Source organism: Paramormyrops kingsleyae, unplaced genomic scaffold (assembly GCF_048594095.1).
Source record: "Paramormyrops kingsleyae isolate MSU_618 unplaced genomic scaffold, PKINGS_0.4 ups32, whole genome shotgun sequence".
In the NCBI taxonomy this organism is placed as follows: Eukaryota; Metazoa; Chordata; class Actinopteri; order Osteoglossiformes; family Mormyridae; genus Paramormyrops; species Paramormyrops kingsleyae.
Window position 1 is genome coordinate 200001 of NW_027325970.1, and position 5000 is coordinate 205000.

A 5000-nucleotide genomic window follows, 5' to 3' on the forward strand; every position below is an offset into this window, starting at 1 on the left:
CATTTGCATAAACAAATCAAATGTGTTGATAATTTTTAGATGTCATTCAAATGAAATAAAGGTGTGTGCAGCAGACAGGGTATCCAATACAGTCATGTAATCTTTAGTTGTGATTGATGTATTTTTGTTGACGTATATGTATATATATTTATAGACGATCAATACACCAGTGATGAAGAGGAACATGACGAAGACAGTCTGCCTGAAGATGACAGTAGTTCTTCCCAGACCCCTCGATGGAAAACATGTCACACCATTACCTCTCCTGTGCAAGCCACTTAACCTTACTGTTCAAGAACTTGAACAGTTCTTTGCCACTGTGCTCCATATGTCAATATTTGGTCTTCCAGCTACTCGCATGTTCTGGAGCCATAGTAGCCACATTGCACATGTTGCTGATGTTATGCCTCTTGCACGATGGGAAGCCATCAAAAATTTTGTTACTTTGCATTGCTCTCTGAGCATTGTATTATGATCTATGAAGACATAATTTTCTCTGTGGTTTTGTATCAGTGTTGCACAACTTTGCCCTTAGGCAACAAAAGATCATTTGGAGAGGGGGGCGGTGAAATAAATATGTACATACATAATCAATAAAATGTCCCAAAATTAACCAATAAGTGATGTGGAATAATTTCTTATCATGTACCATCCAAATTGTGTGCGGTAGAGGGTTAATGTAAATGCGGCCGCCCGCTGCGCTACATGTAAATGCGGCCGCCCCCAGGTCAACTAGGTCCGAACGGGCCCCCTGATCAACTAGACGTCAATCGGGCCGGCAGGTCCCCTGAATGTAAACTGAGGCCGCCCACTGCGGTACTTGTGAATGCGGCCGCCCGGTCAACTAGGTGCGAACGGGCCCGCCCGATCAACCAGGTGCGAATGGCCCCGCCCGATCAACTAGGTGTGAACGGGCCCGCCTGATCAACTAGGTGTGAATGGGGCCGCCGGGTCCACTTAATGTAAATGAGGCCGCCAGCTCAACTAAGTGTAGACGGGGCCGCCTGGCCAATTAGGCGTTAATGGGGCTGCCGGGGAGGCTTCCCCTCTGCCCGGGCTGGAGGCCCCGCAGTGGCCATTCGCCTCTGGGACATATTGGCAGAGTCCGCGGCCTATGCGTAGGCCCCGGGCGGAGGCTGACCCTTGTCGCCCTTGTCCTAGGCTCGGAGCTATGGTCGCCCCGTCTGGCCTTCGCTTATGGTTCGGAGCTATGGTCGCCCCGTCTGGCCTATGCTTAGGGTTTGAGCTAGGGTCGTGTTGGAAACGTTTTCCTCTGTCGAAGCAGAGACCGGGAGACGTTGGCATATCTCTCCGGCCGAAGTTCCTCTTTACTGAGAACTCGCCAATGCGCCGCTGTAGTCATCCAAGTCTGACTAAGACTCAGCTCGGCGCAGCTTATACGTTTCAAGGGGGGAGGGATACACAGAGGTGGAGACAAACTAAACAAAGCACGCATGTTCCAGGAATCAGCCTGGAAGTTCCCCAGCCCTGATTTCATCAGCATAACACTGCCTTCAAATGCCTCTCCAGGTGCTAACCCTAATTAGCATGATAGTATCACCCAGACCTTCACATTACCATAGCGACAAAGGCACGGCCTGGCCTTGAGATTAGCATTCACCTTTACTTTGGGCCCCCACCCGGTGATCAGGAAGCTCACAGAGATGAAATGTCAATGTCTCAGACTCCTGGGCCCCCAGACTTGATCTTATTACAAATGTCCCCATCTTTACCCCCAACTGCAAATCCAATCTGCCTATCTCTCTCAGTTCATATACTGTCATGTTGGAAGCTAGACTGAACAATTTATAAATTTCGTCACTGCGGCCTATGCGTAGGCCCCGGGCGGAGGCTGACCCTTGTCGCCCTTGTCCTAGGCTCGGAGCTATGGTCGCCCCGTCTGGCCTACGCTTATGGTTCGGAGCTATGGTCCGCCCGTCTGGCCTATGCTTAGGGTTTGGAGCTAGGGTCGTGTTGGAAACGTTTTCCTCTGTCGAAGCAGAGACCGGGAGACGTTGGCATATCTCTCCGGCCGAAGTTCCTCTTTACTGAGAACTCGCCAATGCGCCGCTGTAGTCATCCAAGTCTGACTAAGACTCAGCTCGGCGCAGCTTATACGTTTCAAGGGGGGAGGGATACACAGAGGTGGAGACAAACTAAACAAAGCACAGCATGTTCCAGGAATCAGCCTGGAAGTTCCCCAGCCCTGATTTCATCAGCATAACACTGCCTTTCAAATGCCTCTCCAGGTGCTAACCCTAATTAGCATGATAGTATCACCCAGACCTTCACATTACCATAGCGACAAAGGCACGGCCTGGCCTTGAGATTAGCATTCACCTTTACTTTGGGCCCCCACCCGGTGATCAGGAAGCTCACAGAGATGAAATGTCAATGTCTCAGACTCCTGGCCCCCAGACTTGATCTTATTACAAATGTCACCCATCTTTACCCCCAACTGCAAATCCAATCTGCCTATCTCTCTCAGTTCATATACTGTCATGTTGGAAGCTAGACTGAACAATTTATAAATTTCGTCACTGCGGCCTATGCGTAGGCCCCGGGCGGAGGCTGACCCTTGTCGCCCTTGTCCTAGGCTCGGAGCTATGGTCGCCCCGTCTGGCCTACGCTTATGGTTCGGAGCTATGGTCGCCCCGTCTGGCCTATGCTTAGGGTTTGGAGCTAGGGTCGTGTTGGAAACGTTTTCCTCTGTCGAAGCAGAGACCGGGAGACGTTGGCATATCTCTCCGGCCGAAGTTCCTCTTTACTGAGAACTCGCCAATGCGCCGCTGTAGTCATCCAAGTCTGACTAAGACTCAGCTCGGCGCAGCTTATACGTTTCAAGGGGGGAGGGATACACAGAGGTGGAGACAAACTAAACAAAGCACAGCATGTTCCAGGAATCAGCCTGGAAGTTCCCCAGCCCTGATTTCATCAGCATAACACTGCCTTTCAAATGCCTCTCCAGGTGCTAACCCTAATTAGCATGATAGTATCACCCAGACCTTCACAATACCATAGCGACAAAGGCACGGCCTGGCCTTGAGATTAGCATTCACCTTTACTTTGGCCCCCACCCGGTGATCAGGAAGCTCACAGAGATGAAATGTCAATGTCTCAGACTCCTGGGCCCCCAGACTTGATCTTATTACAAATGTCCCCATCTTTACCCCCAACTGCAAATCCAATCTGCCTATCTCTCTCAGTTCATATACTGTCATGTTGGAAGCTAGACTGAACAATTTATAAATTTCGTCACTGCGGCCTATGCGTAGGCCCCGGGCGGAGGCTGACCCTTGTCGCCCTTGTCCTAGGCTCGGAGCTATGGTCGCCCCGTCTGGCCTTCGCTTATGGTTCGGAGCTATGGTCGCCCCGTCTGGCCTATGCTTAGGGTTTGGAGCTAGGGTCGTGTTGGAAACGTTTTCCTCTGTCGAAGCAGAGACCGGGAGACGTTGGCATATCTCTCCGGCCGAAGTTCCTCTTTACTGAGAACTCGCCAATGCGCCGCTGTAGTCATCCAAGTCTGACTAAGACTCAGCTCGGCGCAGCTTATACGTTTCAAGGGGGGAGGGATACACAGAGGTGGAGACAAACTAAACAAAGCACAGCATGTTCCAGGAATCAGCCTGGAAGTTCCCCAGCCCTGATTTCATCAGCATAACACTGCCTTTCCAAATGCCTCTCCAGGTGCTAACCCTAATTAGCATGATAGTATCACCCAGACCTTCACATTACCATAGCGACAAAGGCACGGCCTGGCCTTGAGATTAGCATTCACCTTTACTTTGGGCCCCCACCCGGTGATCAGGAAGCTCACAGAGATGAAATGTCAATGTCTCAGACTCCTGGGCCCCCAGACTTGATCTTATTACAAATGTCCCCCTCTTTACCCCCAACTGCAAATCCAATCTGCCTATCTCTCTCAGTTCATATACTGTCATGTTGGAAGCTAGACTGAACAATTTATAAATTTCGTCACTGCGGCCTATGCGTAGGCCCCGGGCGGAGGCTGACCCTTGTCGCCCTTGTCCTAGGCTCGGAGCTATGGTCGCCCCGTCTGGCCTACGCTTATGGTTCGGAGCTATGGTCGCCCCGTCTGGCCTATGCTTAGGGTTTGGAGCTAGGGTCGTGTTGGAAACGTTTTCCTCTGTCGAAGCAGAGACCGGGAGACGTTGGCATATCTCTCCGGCCGAAGTTCCTCTTTACTGAGAACTCGCCAATGCGCCGCTGTAGTCATCCAAGTCTGACTAAGACTCAGCTCGGCGCAGCTTATACGTTTCAAGGGGGGAGGGATACACAGAGGTGGAGACAAAACTAAACAAAGCACAGCATGTTCCAGGAATCAGCCTGGAAGTTCCCCAGCCCTGATTTCATCAGCATAACACTGCCTTCAAATGCCTCTCCAGGTGCTAACCCTAATTAGCATGATAGTATCACCCTGACCTTCACATTACCATAGCGACAAAGGCACGGCCTGGCCTTGAGATTAGCATTCACCTTTACTTTGGGCCCCCACCCGGTGATCAGGAAGCTCACAGAGATGAAATGTCAATGTCTCAGACTCCTGGGCCCCCAGACTTGATCTTATTACAAATGTCCCCATCTTTACCCCCAACTGCAAATCCAATCTGCCTATCTCTCTCAGTTCATATACTGTCATGTGGAAGCTAGACTGAACAATTTATAAATTTCGTCACTGCGGCCTATGCGTAGGCCCCGGGCGGAGGCTGACCCTTGTCGCCCTTGTCCTAGGCTCGGAGCTATGGTCGCCCCGTCCTGGCCTTCGCTTATGGTTCGGAGCTATGGTCGCCCGTCTGGCCTATGCTTAGGGTTTGGAGCTAGGGTCGTGTTGGAAACGTTTTCCTCTTTCGAAGCAGAGACCGGGAGACGTTGGCATATCTCTCCGGCCGAAGTTCCTCTTTACTGAGAACTCGCCAATGCGCCGCTGTAGTCATCCAAGTCTGACTAAGACTCAGCTCGGCGCAGCTTATACGTTTCAA